This window comes from Tenrec ecaudatus, chromosome 2 (genome assembly GCF_050624435.1).
Source record: "Tenrec ecaudatus isolate mTenEca1 chromosome 2, mTenEca1.hap1, whole genome shotgun sequence".
Classification (NCBI taxonomy): domain Eukaryota; kingdom Metazoa; phylum Chordata; class Mammalia; order Afrosoricida; family Tenrecidae; genus Tenrec; species Tenrec ecaudatus.
The window spans coordinates 215,810,879-215,838,764 of NC_134531.1; positions in this window are offsets into that span (position 1 = coordinate 215,810,879).

Here is a 27,886-nt window from a genome sequence, read left to right on the forward strand (position 1 = left end):
TTATTAACAATCTGTAATATGCGGATGACACAACCTTGCTTGCTGAAAGTGGGGAGGACTTTCAGTATTTGCTGATGAAGATCAAGAATTGTAACCTTCAGTATGGACCATAATCCAGTGTAAAGAAGACTAAAATCCTCACAACTGGACCAGTAGGTAACATCATGCTAAATGGAGAAAAGGTGGAAGTGGTCAAGGATTTTGTCTTGTTTGGCTCCACACTCATTGCTGATGGAGGCAGCAGTCAAGAGATCAGAAGACATGTTGCATTGGGTAAATCTGCTGCATAAGGCCTCGTTAGACTATTGAAAAGCAAGGATGTTACTTTGAATACGAAGCCAAGGTATTTTCCCATTGCCTCGGATGCACCTGAAAGTTGGACATTGTATAAGAAAGACAGAAGGAGACTGCATGTCTTTGAACTGTGCTTGAGGAGAATATTGGCAGTGCCCTGGGCAGCTAGAAGAGCAACCTGATCTGCCTTGGGACAAGTACAGCCAGCATGCCTGTTAGAGGCCAGGACCCTGACACTTCGTCTCAAATCCTTCAGACATGTTGTCAGGAGAGACCATTCCCTGAAGAAGGACATCATGTTTGGTAGAAGGGGAGGGAAAAACAAGGTCCTGAACAAGATACACCATTGCACCCTGGCTGCAATGATGGGGTCAAGTATGGGGACAGTTGTGAGGACGGCACAGAACCAGCAGAGTTTCATAGTGTTGTGCATTAGGTTGCTATGGGTCAGAACTGACTCGATGGCACCTAGCAACAATTAATACCAAAATGCCCATCATTGGAAAAGGGAATAAACCCCAATACATGAATGAACTTGGAGAACACTATGCCAAGTGAAATCAGTCAATTGCAAAAGGACAAATGGTGTCTACGATTACTGTTGTAAAAAATAGGAGCAAAGTGTTCACACTAAAATCAACATTGTTTAATAGTTAGCAGGAGTGGGAGGGGTCAAGAGGGTCAATTACTGATTGGAGGGTAGATTGCATGTTATCTTGGAGGGTGGAGGGAGACTGATTTAAAAAGGGTGGGGCATAGAGAGGCAGGGGAAGACAACTGGGAGGAATACAAGAGCTCTTCCTTGTGTGTTTGCATCGTGTCCAGACTTTTCTGTGATGAGGACACCAGTCATAGGATTAGGGTCTATTCTGAAGATGTCATCTTAACTTGATTGCTTAAGCAAGACCCCCTTTACAATAAAGTCACATTCATAAGTACCAGGAATTAGAATTTCAATGTACACTTTCCGTGGACACAATTCTACCTACTACTCTTGAAATTTGATATCTATCATCCATTGGTGCTTCGGGGAAAGCTTCCCATACAGTATGTATTTCCATGGACCCCCCAGCTCTGCTCCAGAGAAAACACAGGGTCCAGCAGGGGATGCAGACTTCTCAGAGGAAGAGATGGCATCAGGGTCCTAGTCTGGCAGCCACAGCCATTAGAGTGCCCTGATTTACTGATATCCTGACACCCAGTGTCAAGATCTTCCAGCTGCCTTTCAATGATAATTTGTGTTCCCTTGTATATTTTCCTCCAGAGATGGAATAGTGCTAATCAGCTGTCTTGATGTTTTTACTTGTATTTCTTTTTGCAGTCAATTGTCAGAATCATGCTAGCCTCACAGACTGACACAGCCCATTGCTGAGCCAAATAAAGCTTAAATGCTGGACCTTAGCTGGGGGAACATTTTCAGCAGGATGTCTCCCCTTTCTTCTCATCCCTCACTCATCCAGCATCCCATTTTGTAACTTGGCTGTTTCTTCTTCCATTCACTTCTCAGGATACACTGCCTTTTCTTGTCTCAAGAAATCCTTGCTATCAAGTTGTCTTGTTTCTGTAACTGGATTACAAGTGACTCAATTACACACTAAGCAGCTTGTCATACTCAATAAAGTTCTAGCGCTTGTATGAGGGCTTAATCAGTACTGTGAGTCTAGCGCTTGTACAGGGGCTTAATCCGTACCGTCGGAAGGTTTCCAATGACTTTGAGCATTAGACGTGAAGGGTTCAGAAATGCTCCCGGGACGCAGTGTGGGAATTGCACCTGACCTGATCCCACCGTGCCGAGGCGGATCGCTGGGGGAGTGCAGCGGAGCAGCGGGGGAGTGGAGTAGCGGGGTCCCCAGGGAATGCTGAGGGTGGACTTTGGGGCCGGGGCGTGGTGCCCCAGCAGACTGGACTGGAGGACGCTCCTAAGGGCCAGCAAACGATCCCTGAACTAACTACAAGCTTTTCTCTTGTGAACTGTTTTGTTCTGTTCTTTTTCAGTGGTTTGTTTTGGTTGTTTTGTTGTCTGGTTGTATACTGTTGCTTTGTTTTCCTCTGTCTAGTTTTCGTGCATGTTAGTGACTCCACAGGTCTGTCTGAATAGGACAGGCTGGATGAACTATCTGGATGAAAAACAACGGGACCGACAGTCCCGGGGGGACTTGGGGTGGGGGGGTAGGGGGGGTAAGGAAGTGGTGTTAACAAACCCAGGGACAAGGGAAAAACATGGGACCCCAAATGGTAGAGAAGGGGGAGTGGCAGGCCTGGTGGGAAATGATCAAGGGTAAGGTTGCTTAGAGAAGAGGTATACTCTAGCCCAGGTGGCGATGAAGCATGGTAGTAGGGCAGGAGGAAGGTCAAGGGAGATGGAGGAAAGAGCTAGGAGTCAAAGGGCATTCATGGAGGTCTAGACAAAGACATGTACATGCAAATATATATAGGAGGATGGGGAAATAGATCTATGTGTCTATATTTATAGGTCAAGTATTAAGGTGGCGGAAGGACCTTGGGCCTCTACTCAAACACTCCCTCAATGCATGAATACCTTCTTTTATTAAATTGGAACTCTATGATGCTCACTCTCCCAACACAACGGCTGGAGCCAAAGTGGGTGAACAAGTAAATGTGGTGAAGAAAGCGGATGGTGCCCGGCTATCAAAAGAGATAGTGACTGGGGTCTTAAAGGCTTGAAGATAAACAAGCGGCCATCTAGCTCAGAAGCAACAAAGTCCACATGGAAGAACACACCAGCCTGTGCGATCGAGTGGTCCCAAAGGGATCAGTTACCAGGCATCAAAGAACAAAAAATCATCATTGACTGCACACCTCCATGATAGGATCGCTGAAGACAAATGGGTGCATAAGCAAATGTGGTGAAGAAAGCTGATGGTGCCCAGCTATCAAAAGAGATAGTGTCTGGGGTCTTAAAGGCTTGAAGGTGAACAAGCGGCCATCTAGCTCAGAAGCAAATAAGCCCACATGGAAGAAGCACACCGGCCAGTGCGATCACGAGGTGCCCAAGGGACCAGGTATAAGGCATCATGCAAAAAAAAAAGATATAAGTGTGTGTATGTATGTGTATATATGTGTATATGTATATATGTATGTGTATATATGTATATATATATCATATTAAATGAAGGGGGAAGTGCAGAGTGGAGACCCAAGGCCCAAGTGTCGGCCAATGGAGATCCCCTCATAGAGGGGTTTAGGAGAGGAGATGGGTTAATTAGGGTGTGAGGTAGTATCGATGAAGAACATAGCTTTCCCCCAGATCCTGGATGCTTCCTCCCCCCAACTACCATGATCCGAATTCTACCTTGCAGGGCTGGATAGGACAGAGGCTATACACTGGTACATATGAGGGTTGGAGGTACAGGGAATCCAGGGTGGATGATACCTTCAGGACCAAGGGTGTGAGGGACGATGCTGGGAGACTGGAGGGTGAGTGGGTTGGAAAGGGGGAACTGATTACAAGGATCCACATGTGACCTCTTCCCTGGGAGAGGGACAGCAGAGAAGGGGGGAAGGGAGACTCCGGATAGGGCAAGATATGACAAAATAATGAGGTATAAATTACCAAGGGCATATGAGGGAGGGGGGAATGGGGAGGGAGGGGGGGGGGAAAGAGGACCTGATGCAAGGGGCTTAAGTGGAGAGCAAATGCCTTGAGAATGATTGGGGCAGGGAATGTATGGATGTGCTTTATACAATTGATGTATGTATATGTATGGATTGTGGTAAGAGTTGTTTGAGTCCCTAATAAAATGTAAAAGAAGAAAAGAGAAAAAAATGATTAGGGCAAAGACTGTACAGATGTGCTTTATACAATTGATGTATGTATATGTATGAACTGTGAAAAGAATTGTATCAGCCCCAATAAATTGTTAAAATAAAAAAATTAAAAAAAAAAGAAATGCTCCCGGAGGGTCAGGGAAATAAAATGTGCCAGAGAGATGGACTTAAACTGGTACCTTCATTTACAAACGAGTATCTCCTTACCCAGAGAAGCAACCCAATAGAGAAGCCACCATCCTAGAGCCTAGCTGAGGAAATTTGTTACTAATATGTCTCAAAGACACACTTGGATAACAACCAAAAAGGTTAGTGGTTCAACCCAGGGATGCCTCAGTCTACCTAGTCAATCAACCTCAAAAGGCCCGGCGATCTGCTTTCAAATTGATGACCGCCAAGAAAACCCCACGGAGCTGTGTTCCTCTGCCACTCATGGGGTCGCCGTGAGCTGTAATTGACGTGATGGCGACAGGTTTGGTTTGGGTGTAGTGCTCCAGAGGTTCCCAGGGTGGGCCTGGTTGTCACTGATAGACAGTCTTGGTGCCGGAGTAGCTGGAGAGGCAGAGCAGGCCAGTGGAAGCACAGCAACTACAACCTCTAAACTTTATCTGAGTCCTTTTGCTGTGCCAGGCATAACTCTCAGAACTAATATGAACGTGTTCATGTGGCTCCCCACCACTCCCGGAGGCAGATGCTCTCATCCAGAACCCGGTTCACAACATGAATACTCAGTGAAGTAAATGAAGCACTAAAGGACGACACTGGAGAATCCCACTTACACGAATATCTAGAGAAGCAAGAGCACCCAGACAGTTTATTCACAGTCAGGAGGATCAGGCTGGAGGGACCGCAGCACAGAGATGCAGTGCTTAGGGAACACAGTGCTTCTGTTAAACCCCAAGCCCACCGCCATCGCATCCATTCCTGCTCGTGGCGACCTTATATAGCACTTCTAGGCTGTAAGTCTACAGGAGAAGATATCTTTAGCCTTCTCTCTTGGAGCAGTGGGTGGATTTGTAATAGCAACCTTGAAGTTAGCAGTCCAATGCTTACCTGGAAAATTTTGGAAACAAATAGTGGTGATAGTTAAACAACATGATAACCATATTCACTGTCACCAAACTGTGCATGTGAAGAATTTTGAAACACCAAATGTTGGCTGCATACAGACTTACCACCAGAAGAAAAACCCAAGCCAACTTCACAGATGAGGGTCTGGCAAAGCTGGTGTCTGGCCCAGGATTACATAGCCCATATGTACTAGGGCTGAAATTTGAACTCTGTCTCCAGAGTTCATGCTGGAAATCACTATAATGTACCTGAAAGCTTTACGACCATGGAGACAAGGATATGAATCTGGCTCCTGCTCCTCACTAGCTGTGTCATTTTGGAATGAATTACTTAATATAGCTGAGCCTCAGTCATTAGGAAAAGACATCTTGGTAGAGTAGATTGAAACCTTCAATGAGAGGATTACAGGTCCAGTGGTCCTTTCTGGACACCCTAGAAACCAGGAGATGGATTGACATAAGAGCTACAAGAATAGATTCAGACATGCCCCAGTCATGAGAACGGCATAGGACTGCACAGAGGGTTGTTCTCTTACACATAAGGTAATCAAATCAGAGGCAGCTTGATGGCCACTAACAACTTCAACTGTCTTCACATTGAAGAAAGGCAACTACTCCTGAGTTGGCTGAGAAAGCGGAAAGAGAATGCATACCATGCTGGCTCATAGGAGATGCACCTTCTCCATCTCTGGGGCCCTTGCTTTCTACCCGCCGCCCACCAACAGCACAGTGTCATCTGGATTATTTTGGTCAACAAGAAAGTGGTAAAAGAACCAGGTTGTGTGGTGCCAGGATGTTAGATCTTGGAATCTGCGTGAAGCTGCACCTTCAGGAAGAGCCCAGCTGTGAGAAGAGAGCACTGTGTGTGGAGCCACGTGACTTGTGTGGAAGCTGTGTGGCCAGCAGTTTTTGTGTGCCCTGGGAAGATGTGTCCTGGGCGACAGTCATGGTGTTTCCTGCACACCTCCCACTTTCCATGCTCTCACATTACGTTGATCTTTCAATCTTCCTCTGTTTCACTGACTACTGCAGGGTTTTCCCCTAAAAATAGCTTTTTATTGATTCTCCTTTCTAAAATATAAATGATAATTTCTGTTCACTGGAGGAAATTTTAGAAAGCACAGGCTAGCAAAAAGCAAAAATGTTAAAGTCATGTGCAAGTTAACTTTTGCTTGCTTAATTGCTCTCATTCTCCAGATTTGATAGATAACTTTTCTTCTATTCTATTTAGAATAGAAAATAACTATTTTTCTATTTGCTATGATTTTTTTGAGGCACAGTTGTACGTTTCTAGCCACGGCCATGCTGCTAAGGTTAGTGAGTCCCACTGGCTTTTCTACTCAGACTCTTGAAGGGGGTTGGGCAAGGATGGTTGGACAGCCCAGAAACAATCTAAGAACTGAATGAACTATCACGCCTATCCCTTACATCCGAACTTGGGAACCACATGGCCACAGCAGGCACACTCCAGGAGTCCCTTCTGCTCTGGCCTTCCTCACTCTGCTATGCTGGTCCATGACCCTGTCCCACCAATGCCACTTCTGCTATATCGCTCCTCTCCTCTACTCCAGCGGTGCCACATCCATCCAGACGACCATCCTGCCTATCAGGGCTGATACAAATCTTGTAGAGTAAAACTCATGTCTTTCCCCTGTGTGTTTCTCCCCCCCCCCCCACCCTTTTTTATAAGACACCTCTCAGAAGAAATTAAAGGCCAGCCCTACTCAGGGAAAAGAGCTCTTGTGACGCTGTTGGGCAAGTGCTGGACTGTTAACGGCAAGGTTGGCAGTTCAACCCACCAACAAGTCCACAGGAAAATAATGAGACGGTCTAAAGACTTCAGCTTTGGAAACTCTATATAGGGCCACTGAAAATTGAAAAAGCAAGATTACTTTGAGGACTAGCATGCATGACCCTCACGCCATGGCATTTTCAAGTGTTTCATATACTGTGAAAGTTGGACATTGAATAAGGAAGACTGGAGAAGAATGGATAAATTAGAATTGTGGTGCCAGAGAAGAATATTGTAAGTACAATGGATTGTTTAAAGGACAAATGGTCACAATGCTCCTTAGAGCCAAGGATGATTAGATTTTGTCTTACACACTTTGGATATGTTGTCAGGAGACACCAATCCCTGGAGAAAGACAACATGCTTGGTAAAGTAGTGACACTTAGATATAGATGAGAAAGAGCTTTATATCAAGAAGTAATTATATATCAAGAAAACCTCCCAGCCCAGTTCAATGCAAGTTCCCAAGTCTAATACCAGTCCATAAGTCCCTCTTTAGACTCACAGAGCCACATGCAATGGGAAGAATGTTGGAAGATCGAGTCCCGTGAATCCAAGGTTGGTGGAAGTATGGCAAGGCTCCAGCAGCTCTCAGGGTCAGTGGCAGAGAGGCCCAGCAGGCAGGAAGGCAGAGTGCCGAGAGGAAGGAAGCTCTTTGGCTTCTCATGAGAAGGCCACACTTTCTAGGAAGCACCACGGTCTCTGACCTGATTGACAGATTTACCTCCACCCTTAGCCAGGAGTGTCTACATGACATAAAATCCTCTAACTCCCATATTCCCTGACCTTTTTACTCAAGGGCACCAGGAAAAAGTTACTTGGTAGTAGTAACAAAGATCATGGTTATGACTCACTGCCAGCAAGTGAGTGAGTACTTATGAGTGAAATAAGTCAGTCAAGAGCAGATATATGAGTATATGTATGATCTAGAAGAGTTAAGTGTGTAAGACCAAGTTTACTAATGGTAACTAGGGCAGGAGCTGTGATGGTATAGTGGTTATGCATTGGTTTGCTAACCACAAGGCCAGCAGAAACACCCAGCCACTAAGTAAGAGAAAGATGAAGCTTTCTAGTTCCTGTAAAAAGTTACAGTCTGAAACACTCAGGGCACAGTTCTACCCTGTCCTTATTGGGTCCCTATGAGTCTGAATGGACGCTATGGCAGTGCATTTAATTTGGTATCAGTATTTCCCCCACCTTCTTATCCAGAGACATAAAAAAGCTTCTTCATGGGAGGAACAAAGACTATGGTTATATCTCAGTGCCATTGAGTCCATGCTGACTCACAGTGACCCTATAGGACAGGGTGGAACTTCCCCTGTGGGTTTCTGAGACTGTAACTCTTTATAAGTAGAAAGCCTTTTGGTCTCAGTTGTGGAACTGTACAAGTGCCCCCTGATGATCCACTCCCTCCCTTCCAACACCAAGACTTAAGGGGAATGGGACCCATGACTTCCATCCCATTTGGTCCAGGAGCACATCACCAGGAATGTTCCTGATGCTTGTGACTGCAGGACTGACCACACATGTGCACACGAACAAACGAGCTAAGCCCCACACGTGGCCCTGGCTGTTGGATGCCAGTCCCACTTAGAACCTCTCTCGACCAGAAGCCATCAAAGTTGTAATAGACCATTTCCTACTAGGACAAGTATTGAGAGAATGAATGAGGAAATGTTTACATTAACCCTGAAGGATAACATTCAATATTCCATTTGATCACTTAACTAAAGATTATTTATCCTTAAAGTAAGAGAAAGATGAAATATAAAGAACAATAGTTTGCATAATGCTTCCAGATATATATTAGCATAAAAGTTTATTATGCTTCATGTTTTTTTCAATGCATAGATGCATTATGATTTTTAGACAACTGATGTAACTACGCATTTTTATTAAAAATTTATACTATGCCACGGCCATTTAAAAAATTGTTTCAATAGCTATATGGCATTCCACACACATAAATTTTAATATATCTTACTAATTTTATATCGATAAAAAATTGGATTATTTCTACATTTTTACTGGACCAGATGGATTCACAGGAGAATTCTACCAAGTATTCAGGGACAAACTGACACCAATCTTATACAAACTCTTCCAGAACATTGAAAAAGAAGCTAAAATAACTCTGATAGGAAACTGAGCAAGGATCCCATAAGAATCGAGAACTGTAGACCAATATCTCTAATAAACATTGATGCAAAAATCCTTAACAAAATACTGGCCAATAGAAAACAAAGGCATATAAAACAAATAATTCACCATGACCAAGTGGGATTCAGACCAGGCATGCAGGGATGGTTCAACATACTAAAGACCATTAGTATCATTCACCACACTGACATGAAAAATTATAAGAAGCACATGATAAGATGGTTAGATGTGGAAAAAGCATTGACAATATCCAGCATCAATTCCTGGTTAAGACACTCAAGACAGGATTGGAAGGAAAATTCCCCAAGATAATACAAGCTATATGTGAAAAACCAACAGCCAACATGGTAGTCAATGGAGAAAAGACGAAAACAATCCCCCTGAAAAAGTGAACCACACAAGGACGCGCCTTGTCCCCACTCTTATTTGCCATCATACTGGAGGTCTTAGCTAATAGCATGGGCAAAGAAAAGACATCAAATGTATTTGCCTGGGGAAGGAACAGGTGACACTATCGTTGTTCGTAGATGATATGATTTTATATATGGAAAATCCCAAAAGCTTCAAAAGGGGAGTACTGGAAGCAAGAAAGGACTATAGCAGAGTGGCAGGATACAAAATCAATAAACAGAAGTCTATTAGACTGCAATACATATTGGATAAGACCACAGAAGAGGAGACCAAAAAGGCGGAACCCTTCACAATGCCAAGCACAAATTGAAATATCTAGCAATACACCTGACTAAAACAATGAAAGATTTGTATGAGGAAAACTACAGAGCACTATTACAAGAAACTAAGAGTGACCTCAACAAATGGAAGAATATCCCATGCTCATGGATTAGAAAACTCAATATAGTAAAGATGTCAGTTCTGCCCAAGGCACTATATAAATGTAATGCAGTCCTGATACAATTATCCTCATCTTTCTTCAAAGAAATTGAAAAACTGATTACCAACTTCATATGGAGAAGGAAGAAGCCCTGAATTAGCAGAGAACTCCTGAAGAAAAACAACAGAATGGGAGACATTCCTTTACCTGGCTTTTGCACATATTGTACAGCCACAGTGGTCAAAACCACATAGTATTGATATAATGACAGATACTCAGACCAATGGAAAAGAACTGAAAACCCAGAAATAAAAATCATCAGCATACAAACAACTGATCATTGATAAGGGCCCAAAAATATCAAGTGGAAAGCAGATGCCCTCTTCAACAAGTAGTACTGAAAAAATGGATATATACCTGCAGAAAAATGAAGCAAGACCCTTATTTGACTCCATGCAGAAGAATAAACTTAAGGTGGATCACAGACCTCGAGGTAAAGCCCCAAACTATAAGGGCCCTCACTGAGGGAATTAGAACAAACCTGAGATCTTTGGCACAGAGCATACATAGGTTATCAGAAACAGGGAAGGACACAAATACAGAGGAGTCACAAATTGACAAGTGGGATATACTGAAGATAAAACACCTGTGCACACTGAAAGAATTCACCAAGTGAGTAATAAGAATGCCCATGGCCTGGGAAAACATCTTTAGCAATGACACATCAGACAAAGGCCTTATTACTAAAATCGACAATACTCTGCTAACAGAAAAAGAAAAAAATCTAATTGACCACTGAGAGGTGGGCAAAGGACCTGACAGAAGTTTCACAAGGGCAGAAATCAGAATGTCCAATAAACATATGAGGACATGTTCCTGATAATTAGCCATAAGAAAAATGCAAATTAAAACAACAATGAGCTACTACCTAACACCCTCAAAGATGCTCAATTCAAAATATCAGCAACAAGTGTTGGAGGGCCTATGGTGAGATAGGAACTCTTGTCCACTACTGATGGACCTGTAGGTATGTACAGCCACTATGGAAATCACTTTGGCAATATCTAAAACAGATGACCCAGCTACCATATGACCCAGCAATCCCCCTACTGGGCATGTACCCAGAAGAGGTAAGAAACAAAGCATGTCCAGCCATCTGTGCTCCAATGTTCATCGCAGCACAGTTCACAATCGCAAGGAGTTGGGAACAACCCAAATTTCCATCAACAGACAAATGGATGAAAAAACTGTGGTATATACATACAATGGAGTACTACACAAGCCTCAAAAGCAGTGATGAACACATGAAGTACATCATCGTATGGGAAGAACTGGAAGAAATTTTGCTAGGCAAACTAAGCCAAGTACAAAAGGACAAGTACAACATGAGTCCACTGAGGAAAGCCTAAGAAAGCAAGAGGGGCCTAGGGGAAAAAGCTACTGCATACACACATTCCTGGGGTGAGGTCTAGATAGTATGGCAGGGACCATACCAAATCCAGGGATACATATGGTAGCCAACTAAAAATGAGGAGGGGCATGGGTAGTGGGTGAACAGGGCACTAACCCACCAAAAGGGAGGGTGTTGTTTCTATCTCCACATGGAAAGACAGACCAGACTTCAACCAGGTACTCCAAGACATGAATGCAACATATTGGCAGAAGCAAGGGAACCAATAGAGAGGTGTGAGGGGCCATCCCCAATCTCAACTAAGTGGACAGTTCCCCTCCCCCAGAAAAATTCACGTCAGTGTACAACACTGAAGCTACAGCTCAGGGAGAGGGACGTGCCTGATCAGAGCACACAGGAGCAAATGAAGAGGAAGGAAGAAAGAGTAGAGCACATCCTGGACCATCAAGCCTCGAAGATGATATTCCCGCTCAGAGTGGTCAATGCACTGAGAGGACCATAGGGCTGGCCCCACTATGAGACACAACATCGTCACTGACCCATAGCCCTATAGGGGACAACACTGGAGACACAGTGAGGGAATTGTGCCCAATCTGACCCCACCACGCTGACGTGAAACACCAAGGGAATGAAACAGAACAGCAAGAGGAACAGAGCAACGAAGTCCCCAGGGAATACCAAAAATAGACTTTGGGGCCAGGGCATGGCACCCCATCAGACTTGACTGGAAAGCACTCCTAAAGATCAACAAATAGATCCTGAACTATTTATAGGCATTTTTACTTCTTGTAATTGGTTTTGTTGTTGTTTTCTTTTGTTACTTTGTTTTGCTCTGTCTTGTTTTTGTGCATATTATTATCTTTGCATATCTATCTAGATAAGATACGCAGGATAGACAATCTGGAGGAGGAAATAATGGGACCTATGGTTCCAGAGGGACATGGGAGAGTGGCAGGCAAAGGAAGTGGGTGTTAAAAAACCCAGAGACAAGGGAATAATAAGTGATCTAAAATCGATGGCAATGAGGGTGTAGGAGGCCTGGTAGGGCTTGATTAAGGGCAATGTAACAGAGGAATTGCTGAAACCCAAATGAAGGCTGAACATGATAGTGGGACAAGAGGAAAGTAAAAAGAAATAGAGGAAAGAACTAGACGACAAAGGGCATTTATAGAGGTCTAAACACAGGCATGTACACATGTAAATATGTTTATATATGACAATGGAGAAATAGATCTAGGTGCATATATTTATAGGTTTAGTATTAAGGTCGCAGATGGACATTGGGCCTCTACTCAAGTACTCCCTCAACACAGGAACACTTTGTTATATTAACCTGGCATTCCATGATGCTCACCTTCCCCACATGATCACTGAAGACAAAGTGGTGCATCAACAAATGTGGTGAAGAAAGCTGATGGTGCCCGGCTATCAAAAGATATAGTGCCTGAGGTCTTTAAGGCCTGAAGATAAACAAGTGGCCATCTAGCTGAGAAGCAACAAAGCCCACCCACATGGAAGAAGCACACCAGCCTGTGTGATTACAAGGTGTTGATAGGATTAGGTATCAGGCATCAAAGATCCAGAACAAAAAATTATATCATTGTGAATGAGGGGGAGTACAAAGTGGAGACTCAAAGCCCATCCGTAGGCAACTGGACATCCCTTTACAGAAGGGTCGCAGGGAGCAGACGAGCCAGTCAGGGTGCAGTACAGCACCAATGAAACATACAACTTTCCTGTAGTTCTTTAATGATTCCTCCCCCACCCCACTATCATGATCCCAATTCTGCCTTACAAATTTGGCCAGACCAGAGCATGTACACGGGTACAGATAAGAGCTGAAAACACAGGGAATCCGGGACAGATAACCCCTCAGGACCAATACTGAGAGTAGCCATACCAGGAGCATAAGGGGAAGGTGGGGGTGGGGAGTAAGGGGGAATTGATCACAATGATCTACCTTTAATCCCCTCAATGGGGTATGGACAACGGAAAAGTGGGTGAAGGGAGACATTGGTCAGTGTAAGACATGAAAATTTTTTTCTTCAAATTATCAAGGGTTCATGAGAGAGGCAGAGTGGGGGAGGGAGGGGGAGGGAAATGGGAAGCTGATACCAAGGGCTCAAGTAGAAAGAAAATGTTTTAGAAATGATGATGGCAACAAATATACAAATGTGCTTGACACAATGAATGGATGTATGGATTGTGATATGAGTTGTACGAGCCCCCAATACAATAATTAAGAAAAAGAAAAGTTAAACTTTGTCATAAAAGTTTTAATGGGCTTTGTAGGCCACTGGACATCCCCTTATAGAAGGGTCTCGGGGAGGAGACGAGCCAGTCAGGGTGCGATGTAGCAACGATGAAAAATACAACTTTCCTCTAGTTCCTAAAAGTCCCCCCGCCCCCCACTATCATGATCACAATTCTACCTTACAAATCTGGCTAGACCAGAGGATGCGCACTGGTACAGATAGGAACTGAAAGCACAGGGAATCCATGGCAGATGATCCCTTCAGGACCAGTGATGAGAGTGGCGACACCTGGAGGGTGGATTGGAAAGGGGGAACTGATTACAAGGATCTACATGTGACCTCCTCCCTGGGGGACAGACAACAGAAAAGTGGGTGAAGGGAGACATCGGACAGTGCAAGATATGACAAAATAATAATTAATAAATTATCAAGGGTTCATGAGGGAGGGGGAGGGAGGAGGAAGGGGTAAAAATGAACTGATGCAAAGGTCTTAGGTGGAGGGCAAATGCTTTGAGAATGATGAGGGTAATGAATATACAAATGAGCTTTACACAATTGGTGTATGTATTGATTGTGATAAGAGTTGTATGAGCTCCTAATAAAATCATTTTTTTTAAAAAGCGAAAGAACAGTCTTGCAAGGACGTTTCTTTGGAATTTTCAAAAAACCAAAATGTTTTGCCCTGATTTGAGTTGCTCACCATATTTCATGTTTTGAAATTAGGAGTGCTTGGAAATCCAGCTGATCTGTCTTCCAAAAAGTTGATTTCCTACACTTTCAGTCCTTAGCTTCACCAAATGGCTTGCACACTCAATTGCTTTCTGGAACTGCAGAGAGACTTATGGTTCTTCCCTATGTACCGACCCATGGAAACCTAGTAACGGATAAGTGGATCCTGTCCACACAAAGAGGCAAACTTCTTAAGTGAGCCCAGGAATGTGTGTGCATGGATAATGTCACTTACTTAGAATCCATCCTCACCGAGGCCTGAAAAACAGATGTGCTGAGGTCTCCGGTGAGATGTTTTTATGCAGGTAGAAACGTCCTCAAGTGGGCGTAGTTAGTCTCTAGCCAGGCAGTAAGTAGCCTGATATATTTGGAAGTGTTGATGCTTTTGAGAAGATTTCATAGAAGAGCTTGACTTTTTAATTTTATTTTAACTTTTTCTTATAGAATTGAGTGAAGGTTTATAGAGTAGAGTATCGGCTTTACATTCAGTAATCCATGCACATTATGTTTCACCCCATTCTTTGCACTCCCTCGACTGTACCACCACTTGTGCTTTGTTTCTATTCCGCGTTCTTCCCTGATGCTTTGGAAAAGAATCGTTATCCTTGGGTAAATGCTACCCTTCGGATCTTTAATGATTAATTGTTCTAAGTGTATGCACTTCAATAGTATAATTGTTCCCCTTATAGACTTGTCTTTCGTTTGGCTGAAATTTGAGCCACCCTGGTGAGTTCATTGGCAGACCTAAAAGGTGATTAAGGGCAATCGTTGTGGGGGTTCTCTGTCTCATTCTTCTGGCCTGAGAGTTGTGGAGACTGAGGTGTATGTGGTGCGTTAGCTCACTGGACTATTGTTTCCATGTGTCTTTTGATGTTCACACTTCTTTCCTGTGGACAGGGAGAGAGCAATAGTTGCACCCAAGAAGGCAGAAAAGGTGACCCCTGCATTGAGTCCTGTGGTTCTTACATAATTTTGTGTCAACTTGAAGATATAGAATTGAAAGGGTGGAGTCTATCAATCAGGCCTGATGATGCCTCCTTGTGGACGTGGCCTTCTCATAATGAGGATCCTAGCTTCCTCTCTCTCTCTCTCTCTCTCTCTCTCTCTCTCTCTCTCTCTCTCAGCCTTCACCTTCCTCACAGTGAGTCACTCTGAGACCTGTGAGAGCCTAGAGATGCACCATTGGATCCACAAGACTGCACCCACTGGAGGGTGATCTTCCTGCATTTTGCAACATTGCATGTGGCTTTATGAGTTTGAAGAGGGACTTATGGACATATTGGAATATGGACTTCAGTTGGGCTGAGCTTGGATGTTTTCTTCATAAATAATTACCTCTTGATGTAAAGCTCTTTCTTACACATATATGAGAGTTCTTGAATTTGTTTCTCTAGTCCAGTGGTTCTCAACCTTCCTAGTGCCGTGACTCTTTCCTACAGTTCCTCATGTTGTGGTGACCCCCCAACCATAACATTATTTTCATTGCTACTTCATCACTGTCATTTTGCTACTGTTATGAATCAGGGGACCCCTGTGAAAGGGTCATTCGACCCCCAACAGGGTCATGACCTCAGGTTGAGAACCGCTGCTCTAGTCAACCTTGCCTAACACAGGCCTTGCAGGAGGGCACAGATGCACAACAAGGTCTGAATATACGAGTAAAATGCTGTTGTTAGCTGTTTGTGATGCAAAGCATATGACAGAAAGACACACTGCCCCATCCTGTACCGTTCTCACAAATGTCTGGGTCGTTGTTGCATTCGCTCTTGTCAATCCATCTCGTTGAGGGTCTTCCTGTTTTCTACTGACTTTCTACTCACCAAGCATGATATCCTTCTTCAGGGACTGGCTCCTTCTGATAACATGTCCACAGTACACGGGGCAAAGTCTTCTAAGGAACATTCTGGCTGCACTTATTCCAAGAAAGATTGATTTTTTCGCCTGGCAGTCGGTGGTGCTTTTAACATTCTTCTCCTTCTTCCTTGTTCGCTCTCCAGCTTCCTCATGTACATGAGGCAATTGAGAAGACCGTGGCCTGAGTCCAGCCTGTCTAGCTCTCAAAGTGACGTCTTAGCTCATTAATACATTAACGAGGTCTACTGCAGCAGATTTGCCCAATCAAGCCGAGTAGTTGACTTTTTTTAAGTTGTGAAGTTATATTTAAATGAGAAACATTGAGAATATGGTTAAAATAACAATATTATTTTCTGACTATTTGTGATTCCAAGCCTATGATCTTGTATTCAAATGTGTTCCTGTTCGTTGAGTCTGCAGTATTCCAGACAACAATTATGGTTCCATTTACATGGAATTCTGAATTGTTCATGATGAATATGTTCAAGGTTTACTTGGTGCATTATCATTACATTTCTCATAAAGGTTTGTTTTCCTTCCCAGTATGGTCTGGCCTTTATTGGCTGCCTGCTTTATTTGGGGTTTGAGACATGATTTCTATGTCTGCTTTCTTTTACTTTTTCAACACCACTTTGTTGGGAGCTACTACAGATAGCATATCATTCCATAGTTTAGATTATTTGACTTTTGCGGCCATGGGTATTGACCATGGATCCAAGTAAAACAAAATTCTTGACAACTTCAATATTTTCTCCATTTATGATAATGCTTCTTATAGGTCCAGTTGTGAAGATTTCTTTCACTTTATATTATGCTGTAATCCATACTGAAGGCTATAGTTTTTAATCTCATTACTAAGTGCTTCAAGTTCTTTTGCTTTCAGCAAGCTGTCTTCTGCATATCGCAAATTGTCAATGAATCTTTCTCCAAGTTTACTTCTGTGTTCTTTATCATAGAGTCTAGCTTCTAAGATTATTTTCTCAGTATACAGATGGAAAAATATGGTGAGTGTGTTAGTCTGGGTCCATCAGAGAAACAAATCCACAGAAATGCGTATGTATAGGAGGGAGTTTTATATAAAGGGTAAGTTCACATCAAGAAAATATCCCAGCCCAGGGCTACCCAAGCCCACAAGTACACCATTAACCCATATGTCCAACACCAATCCACAAAGTCCTCCTCCTTCTCACAAAACAGAAGCAATGATGCCGACTGCAGGAGGAAAGTGGAATCTGTGAATGTGTAAGCATTTCAGTGCTGGCAGGGGTCTCCACACGGCTGCTCCAGCACACAGGGCTGCATCAGGGTAGATGCATGTGGCTTCTTCTCAGGGATGTCTTTCGGGAAGTAAGCCTTGCCAGCTAAAGCAGGGAACTGGCTAAGGCAGCTGCACCCTGGGTCCGACCATCAGGAAGCAAGAGACCTGAGAACCAGAAAGGCGAGGTTTACTGAGCCATTTATCTCTGCCCTTCAATTGATCCCACATGCGTTTATTGGCCAGGTTGGCACAATACATTTTAACTATCTCAGTAAGAATATATAATCCAGATGTACACCTCTCTTGATTTTAAATTATGCACTATCCTCCTGCGCTCTCTGAACCCTGCCTCCTGGTCTATGTGCAGGTGTTCCTCAAGGGCACAACATTTAAGGAACAAAATAATTGCACACAAAACAAAATAGCCAAGTCCTAACTTCTAGCACATATTAATGTGACCCTGTTTGAATATTAGTATTTGCAGATGCAATAAATTTTTTTGAGGTGACATTATCCTAGATTTAGGGTGGGCCTAGAAATAATCACTGCCATTGAATAGATGCCCACTTGTAGTGACTCTATTGGACCAGGTGCAACTGACCCTGTGGGTTTCCAAGACTGTAAGTCTTTACCAGAGTAGAAAGTCCAGTCTTTCTTCTGAGGAGCAGCCAATGGTTTTGAACTGCTGACCTTGCGGGTAGGAGCCCAGTGTGTAACCACTATCCCCTCCAGGGGCTCTGGTGTCTTTATAAGAGATGGAAACAAGACCAGTCGGTTGCTGATAAGGCATGTCTAATTCATGGGGACCCCATGTGTGGGTATAGAGCTGTACTTCCTCAAGTTTTCCCTGGCTGGTTCTTTGGAAACACATCCCTGGGCCTTTCTTTTAGGACACCTCTTTTGGTAGTCACCTGAGCATGTTAGCCATCTGTATCATCAAGGACCTCCTATAAAATGAGAGGGCAGACACACAGAGAGAAGAAGGGCCATTGGGATGGAGAGGACGTGTATTAGTCTGGGCACTTTAGAGAAACAAATCCACAGAAACTCATGTATAAGAGAGAGTTTTATATAAAGGGTAAGTGCATGTCAAGAAAACATCCCAACCCAGTGCCGCCCAAGCCCACAAGTCCAACATTAACCCATATGTCTGACACCAATCCACAAAGTCCTCCTCCATCTCACAAAACAGATGCAATGATGCCAAATGAAGCCAAGTCAGTGAACATGTAAGCATCTCAGCACTGGCACGGGTCTCCACACGGCTGCTCCAGCACCCAGGGCTACATTGGGGTAGGTCCGTGTGGCTTCTCCTAAGGGATGTCTTGCAGGAAGTGAGCCTTGCCAGCTAAAGCAGGGAACTGGCTACAGCAGCTGCACCCTGGGTCCGACCATCAGAAAGCACGAGCTCCAAGAACTAGAAAGGCAAGGCTCACCGAGCCATTTATCCCTCCACCCTTCAAATAAACTCATATGTGTTTATCGGCCAGGTTGGTACAATAAACTATCTACCTCAGCAGGATTTAGAGTTTTGCTGCACCAGTCAGTAAATGCCAGGAGCCACCAGGAGCTAGAAGAGAAGAAGGATTCTCCTCTAAGATTTTTGGAGGGGGTCTGATCTTGCCCAAACATTAATTTTGGACTTCTGGCCTCCGAAAATAAATCTCTGTTGTTTTAAGTCACTATGTTTCTGGTAATTTGCTTTGGCAGCCATAAGAAACAAATCCACCGATGTAAGGGACAGGGTGTTTGCTTCAGAAATATCTCACCCAGTTTTTTTTTAGAGAGGGGATTTGTGACCGAGAACCATTCCAGAATGAGTGGTTAATGCTTTCCTTAGTGAAGAAAAGAGGGTGACAAGAAAAATATGCTCCCCACACTCAATTCATGGGGGCAGTAATCATTAAAAACAGGTCTAGCTTACTACTATTATGGGTCCACTTTTTGTTCTTAGCCATTGCCTGTTGTTGCTATTTTCTTTTAAAGAGAAAATATATTACATTTGTTAACTAAGTATTATTCTTGGAGGACTTGGGCAGTGGCCCCCTCCCTCCTTCCCTTCAAATATTTTCTACCTTTGGAGTTTTAAAGAACACAAAATTATCAGTGATAATATAAAAAGCAATTATTTTTGTCTTTACGAAACACATGAAACATAAGTATATATTAAAATATATGTATATATATTTTACATTTGGATTCAAGAATATTCCGTGGATGTCATTTGCCCATTCCTTGGGAGTAGGCTTAGGCTCAGGAGTGGGAGTAATCAGTTGTTATGGTGTCCTGTCTCAGTGTCCTTTGATCAGCATCCTGTGGTCTTCGCGTTAGCTGGAGAAGATCATGAAAGTTTGTGTGATAGGGATGGACTTCATTCTAGGAACGAAAAACAGCCATTGGGGATTTCTGAACACAGAAAGGCAATGTTTCCATCTATTTTAGACCATCTCACTCAAGTTTCTCTGTGGAGCAAGAGTAGAAGCAGAGATCAATAGGAGGCTCTTCCTGTGGGCCAGGTAGGAAGTGATGGTCATGAAGGTGGTGAGAAGCAAGATATATTTTAAACAATCCCATGCTACATTGGGTTTCCTAGAAGCAGAACCCGAGAGTGATTTTTTTAAAGGGCTGATTGAGTGCTCTCAGAAGAAGGTGGCAAGGATGGAGGGAGAGGGCAAAGGGATAAACTGTGAAAAGATGTGGCTGTAGCTGATGTCTTGTCTCAATCTGGTTCTATATGGAAACTTGGGAGTATGAATGAGAACATGGAATTGGTGCAAGGAGTTTGCACTTCTGTATTTCTGTATCCATTGACTGGATCCCCCCTCGCCCCCCCCCCACTGACTTTTGAGAGTATAATCTCCCAAACATTTCTGGGAGAAATGTCTTTCATCAGTCCAGACATCTCTCATCTGCTGAGGAAATGCTCCAGAGAATGGGACAGCTGAAAGCGATTAGCAGCCAACATCTTCAGCAGAGTCGGGAGGGATGTACTGGTTTGGTTAAGGTCTATAAGAATGTCCCTTAGACAAGGGAATAAAAACATGAAGTAGGCAGTTGGGTAGATGAGGCTGGGGCTCAACAATGAAGTTGGAATTAGAGATACAGATTTAGGGATTCACAGTGCATTTCATGGTAGGTAAGGTCGCACTAGTATGGAGTTAATGTGGACAAAGAAGAGAGAGCCTCTAGAACTGAGGTCTCGGCGTGGGGGGCGTTTAACATCAAGGGGTAGGAAACAGAAGCAACAAAGGGAACTTCCCTGGGAACTCGGAAGAGACAGGAAGAGAAGTTTATATGAAGGTGTCCCTGGAGCATTGGGAAGAATGTGGTTCTGAAGGAGAGCGTGGTCCAGTAAGATAAAGAGGGAGAATGGACTGCTTGATTTGAAAATAGCGAGGTGACTGTGATGGGAACAATTTGAGTGGAATGATGGAACCCAAGCCAGATTAGAGTGGGTTCTGCAAGGAAGGAATTACCACACAGCAGAGCACATTGCACCAACTAAGGGAATACAGTGCTCAACAGGGAAGAGGTGAAAGTCAGGTGGTTATGAGGTGGAAGGGCAGAGAAGCAAGGCCTAGTTTATAAATGGCTTTAGATGTCAGTTTAACAGCTCGGATTTCAGACAGTGTTTGAGGGAGAGAATAAGTATACCGCATATACTCATGTATAAGCTGAGTTTTTCAGCACATTTTAATGCTGTTTTTGTGGCACAATTAGGTGCCTCGGCTGATATTCGGGTCGGCTTTTACTCAAGTATATATGGTAGTCAGGTTTATACTTCTTTCTGGAAATATTTTGTGTCCATACTAGCCTATGCTATATACCCTTTATAAACCCATGTGTGATAGTCCGGTTTGACTAGAGAAACAAATTCATAGACACTCATATGTGTATAAGAAAGAGTATTATACAAAAGAGCAATTGCAAGTCCATAAGTCCAATATTAGCACTTATGTCTGACACCAATCCATAAATTCCTCTTCAGACTCACACAACACATCTAATGATGTCGAATACAAGAAGATCACAGGCCAGGGGGTAGAAACTCTTGTGGATACAGTGGCAGTGGAGATGTCTCAACACTAGCAGGGGTCTCCATGTGGCTTCTCCAGTTCCAGGGCTCTAGTGTAGCTCCATGTGTCTTATCAGCAAGCAAAGACCATGTGTCTGTCCTGCAGGGAGCAAATGTGTGTTCTGACTCCAGCAAGGTATTTATCTTGATAGCACCTCCAAATGAGGTCATCAACCTGTGACCTGACTGACAGGCTAAACTCTACCCCTTCACTCTTAATAGTCTCAAGTTGACAACAGATTATGTAATTATCACACCGTGGGACATCATTGCAAAGGCGTATCCACAATTGGGATCCCATTGAATCTTACTTCAACTTAGAAAAGATGTTACTTTTCTATGTCTCCAGTCTGCTTGGATGTACTCTTCTAATTCCCACCAATTTTCTGAAGGTAATGATGCTGGGAAATGATGAATTAATCAAAAACACTGGGAAGTTATTTTAAAATGTACTGCATGTGGCTTAAAATTCTTATCAGTGTTTTCTTTCTGATGCATCCCAGGGATTTTTTTCTTTGCAAAATGAATTAACCATTGTTGTCAGATAACCCTGTGAGTTTGACATGTACAATTTTAATCCAAATTTTGGCTGGCTGAGTTCAAGGACCACAGTTTCCTGGAACCATCTGGTTCTCTGACTGCCATCTGGCAGTATCTTGGTAACTCTTAGCTCTTATTTTGTGCCATTTTATCAACCTTTATTTATTTTACATTACATTATTCATTCATCTTGGAAAGGAGTTCCTCATGTTTATTGGAACACATTTCTTTCTAATCGCCTTTCTTTTAAAAACAGTATAGCTCATTTTAATTTTTGCTTTACAACAAGTAACAATTTTCAACTTAACTTTTTTTTTTTCGCTCTAAGGAAGTCATGATTCTTCAACATATATTTGTTGTTAGGGGAACTTTTAGAGATTTGGTTAACCCGAACTTTCCAACTGCTGGTGGGAATGTCAACATACACAGTGCTTTGGAAAGTTATTTGCCAGAACCTACCAAGTCCAACAGTGCACACACCCTACAACCTAGCAATTCCATTCCTAGGGGTGTGCCAAACAGGAATATATATGTATGTCGCCCCCCCACCCCAAAGAAAAGGACAGGATATTCATAGCAGCATCATTCATAATCATTCTAAACTGGAAACTACATAGATGCCTACCAACAGTGGAATGGATAATTTGGTTGTGGTATATTCACATAATGGAATACTGTGAAGTACTAAGAATGAATCAACAACTATCTGCAACAACAGGGAGCCATGTTGGCTAAACCTTGGACTGCTAACCACAAGGTTGGTGGTTCAAATCCACCAGCCACTCTGCAGGGGAAAGGTGAGGCTATCTCTCCCTGTAAAGATGAATAATCTCAGAAACCCCATGTCGGGTTGCCACGAGTTGGAGTCAACATGATGGCAGGAGACTCGGTGTTTTGGATACGCAACAGCAGGATGGACTTTCTGGAACATGATAATGGCTAAGAGAAGCCAGACACACAAGAACATACACCAAATGATTCCATTCATATAACGCTATGTAAATAGGCAGTATTGGAAGTTAGGATAGTGATCAGCCCTGGAGAGGGCTTGTGACCAGGAAGGCCCTAAGGAATATTTGTTAGGTGGTGGTCATGTTTTATTACTTCTGCTTTAATCTGGATGAGAATTACTCTCACTCTGGTGGTAAATTGACTCTGAAAATCCTTCAAATCATATTTTGGGGAGTCCATTGTCCTGTCATAGGTTCCACTTCAATGAAAACATTAGAAAGCATCCAACAAGGCATACATGGAATGAAATAGTAGAATGGGTTCTGAAACCAATAATGACAACTGAGATAAATTCATCGATAAAGGAATAGCACTCTGAAAACGAGATAACAAGACTGCCTATCAGACTATGTGGTTCTTTCTCCGTGGTTCACACTAACCCAAAGGGTTTTAGATTTTACAACCCCATCTTTTCCTTCTCTGAGGGACACTTCTTTAAGAGGTATATCAGGTCTACGGGTCCTATGTCCATCATGACTTTCAACTCGGATCTACCTTTGTCTCCTGTGTGATGTCTTCTCAGAACCCCCAGTCTTCACCAGTTGCCACCCTCTTCTTCGTTATCAGCATGCTGGGCCCACTCCTTGCACCTGCCCCATAGGCATGTCCCATGCCGTCTTGGTGCCTTGCATTGGAGGAAACTCCATTTGACTTCAGGGACTTCGGTCTGTTCAGCTCCGGGCAAGAGGGCATATCTCTATAGCATTTTAGTAATCCTTGGGCCCCTTGACCCCAGAGCCAAGTTCTTGGTAAAGGGACTCTTGATAAATGACTATTGCGGGGTTTCTTCATTTGTTCAATGGCATTCCCTCCCTGTCTGTGATGTGGGTGACCCACTATTGAGCACACCCTACCTCTTGAAAGCATTTTACTAAAACACAATCTGTGTAGCCTGAATGATCATTAAACTTAGGAGTTCTAGATACTGAACAAAGAAGCCCTGGTGGCACAGTGGCTAAGCACTTGACTGATAAGCAGAAGGTAGCAGTTGGAACGCAGCCAACCTCTCTACAGGACAGACATCTGCCTCTGTAAAGATTACAGACAATGACACACTAAGGGATAGTTCTACTCAATCGCATGGGTTCTCTACGAATTGAAAGTTGAATTCATGGCCCCTAACTCCAACAGCAGCACATTGAATAAACGTGCACCAGTTACAGTTTGGGGATTCTTTTTCTAGTTTGACTTGACAAAATTGTCTCATTTGATTCACGCAAGAACTTCTCACCACTCAAACAAAGAAATAAACTCCTCACCACCCAAACCCATTGCCACTGAGTCCATTCCGACCCACCAGGCCAGAGCAGCACTGCTCCTTTGGGTGTCCACCGCTATAAGGGTTTACCAGAGTAGAAGCCTATTCGTTGTCCCACAAGCTAGCTGGTGGTTTCGAACTGCTGACCTTGCAGGTGGCAGCCAATGTGTAGCCCACTATGCCACCAGGGCCCCTGCTCACACATCCGCAGCCACATCATGCAGAATGGCTTCTCTTTGGTCACAGTCAAGAGTGATTGCTTTGAAGGAGGATTTGTGCTCCTGGCTGCCTCTCCTGACAGGGGAGGGGAAAAGTGTCAGACCTTTTTCTTTTTAACCATCAGACTCTCCATTACTCATGACAAGACAGGCATGTTCTCAACTTCCCCCCAAATTAGACACTCTTACCTGTCTCCTTTCTTCACACCAAGCTTTATTTTCCTACCAGGACCCAGGCTTCCTGTTACTGCTCATAACTCCATGATGCGCCAGGCAACCTCCATATTAATCCCACTGCTCCTGAGCTGTCCGGTGAGACGGAATCCTGCTGTGGTTAGAAAAGCTTTGTTGGAGAACCATGCTACCTCACTGGGCTTCCTTGTGATTCTCCGAGGTTACCGAGTTCACATTTGGTTTGCTATGCTTTGTCCAGAAGGTTAAAAAAAAAGCATCCAGATGCTTGGAAAGGTTGAGGGGCTATCTTTGGGAGACCAGGGGAAAAATGCATAGCATGTAGTTGGTTGGAAATGCTTGTTCAGTCCTTTAAGCAAAATCTCGCTTCCTCCCACCTCTGTCCTCTCCTGTGTTATCTGAAACTTCTCTTCATGAGGTCTGGAGCCTTTTGTCTTTGGGTGACAACTTTTACCATTCTTTTGTTGGGGGAACAATCTTCCTAAGAAATTCGTTTTTTTAAAAGTATTTTTAGGCACACGAGATAGCCATTTTTTTGTATGTCAGGAATGGAAGGTTCATATGGCAGTTTCATATGGCTCAGCCTCAGCATCACTTTTTACAGTGATATTCATCAGCTGATATTTGTCCAGGGCATAGTGCTAGGCTGTGAGGATCCACCAGTGTCTACAACCTAGTCCTTGCCCTCCAGGGGCACCCTGGGACCAGCTGTTACAGCTCAGGGAGCAGAAAGTGCTGCAGCAGGGTGCCATGGCAGCACAAAGCAGGGGCGACAATATTGGGCTGGCTAGAAAAACCCACCCACCAGGCCCTGGTGGGATAGTGGTTCCACGTTGGTATGCTACCTCCTATGGCAGCAGCCCTGAACCACCAGCCACTCTGCGTGAGACAGACAAGGCTTTCTCTAGCTGTCAAGAGACACAGTCTCAGAAGCGCACAGGGGCCCTTCCACCATGTCCTATGGGGTTGCTAGGAGTTGGAATTGACTCCATAGCAGTGCGCTTGGGGATTTTTTTAGTTTGGTTCAGAAAAGCAAAGACCTGGGCAGAGTGAGTAAAGCTGCCCACCTGGAGTATGAAATAGGAGATGTCAGGCTAGCACGTCAGGCCTGGAATAGTCTAAGTTCTGCATGCGTGCACAGGGGGTGAGAAGAAGAGAATCCATTTGGCTATGGTGGAAGTTGGGAGGGTGAAGGGGTGGTAAGAAGCTTTGGGGATAGGAAGATGGGGGCTTTAGAAACCACAGCAAGATTTGGGGAATTCCTCATAGGGAGCAGAGAAGAGAGTTTTAAACGAAGGAGGGATTAAAGCGATCCTGTGCCGAGTTTAGGGCGGCTGCATGGTGCAGTTTGCTTGCAGCCACCTAAGGAAGGCTGGTAGTGCAAATCTGTGGTGTCACAGAAGTAAGGCCTGGCAACCTGCTTCCACATGAATCCAGCCCAGAAGACCTTGTGGAGTGCAGCTTTTTGGGGGCCCCAGGAGTCAGAATGGACTCAACAGCAATAGGTTGGTTTGGTGTCTGGTTTGAAGGACAAAGGAAGATAAAGGACTGCCCCTGGCCCCAGACTTTTTCTTCACTCCCTGCCCTCTGGGTACTTTTCCTTTGCTTTGTTGTTTTTCTGTTTGGGTTATGATTCTTCGGGGTGCTGCTTTCTTCCATTTGGTTTAAAAGCAGGGAAGAAGAAGCAGAGAAAAATCTGGTCACATTCCTGGAACTGCCGGAGAGAGAGTTGTTCTGGGGCAGTTGCAGGCAAAGAAGGTAGGAGAAATGTCTCCCAAAGTCCAGCTGACCCAGCTAGCCCACAGCCCGTGCAGTGACTGAATTATCAGCCCAGCCACGGCTCGCAGGAAGGAGGGTCTCGGATGGCAGGAGTCCCCTGAGGTTAGCCATGTAAGCACCCAGCGGCACAGACGGTCAACGCTCTCCGCCTGGCAAAGATGCCAAACTGTGGCCTTAGGCTTAGCAGCCACATAAAAACACAGAGCTGAGTTCTCCTTCTCGCTGGAAAGCCAGCTTCCATCAAGTCGAGCTTTATTTAATTGGTGGGAGCCCCATTTGTGTCAGAGTGGGTCTGCATCCTTAGGGTTTTCCGTGGTGGGTTGCCAGACCTTTCTTCTGAGGTTCCTCTGGGCAAATTCGAACCGCCAACCTCTTGGTTAGCAGTCAAGTATTTAACTGCTTGAGCCCCTCATTTTCACCAACTATGTAAAAGGCATCAAAGAATAGCCGCTTTCAGCCAGAAATGCAAATTGGAAAGAATTACCTATAGATTCACTTTACTTTGGAAAACGGATTTTTTTTTTTTTATGAAGAAAGAGACTAAGCCATAGGCTGGGAAACCTGTTCAAACACTTAGCCTGTGCATTGAGTTTGCTTATAATTTAATATTAAAATCCAAGTCTCTTAAGCACATAAATTTATCTGACCCTGTACAGAGCCTTGGCTGCCTCCCCCAGCCCCCTGCTATTTTTCCAAGCTGGTCTAAAGTTTCCAGGTTGTTGGAAACACTGGTTATTCCATGGCCTTCAAGAACATCTTACATTAAAATCCAGTCACACTGACTTACGGTTTTTCCATCAACTAAACCTTTTCACCAAATTGCCTGTGGCTGAAACTATTTTCTGATACATAAATATTTTCAAAGTTCCACTGTCAATCCCAGCTTAAAAATGTCAGATTGCTCATGACTTCACCCACTAGTGTTTCTTCTTCTGTGTGCCATGTTCTTTCTTTTTTTTCGCCCAGAACAACAAAGCTGGGGATGGGGGAGTAAAGGGGGATGTAGACCTCCACGTATTAAAATCATATTAGGGAAAAAAGAAACAACGGCTTCTTTGTCATCATTTTGTTATTCAGGGGTTGAATACCTGGATACTCGTCCATTTGAAAGTCACCCCAAGGCCACACTTGAATCCACAGCTCCTGCCGAGCAATAGGAATAACATGTGGCGGCAGCAGCAAGGGATCTGAAGGGGCTTCAAAAAGTTACGGGAAAGTTGGGATGAAAAGACCATGGTATTTTTCCACAACTGCTTTGAAGTCCTGGCCCCTCTGTCTCCCGTCCACCACCCCTTGTACCATCTAAAGGTGGCAGGTAAGGAAAGAAATCTCAAAATTGGAGGACATTACCCTCCCCCAGGTTGAAAGA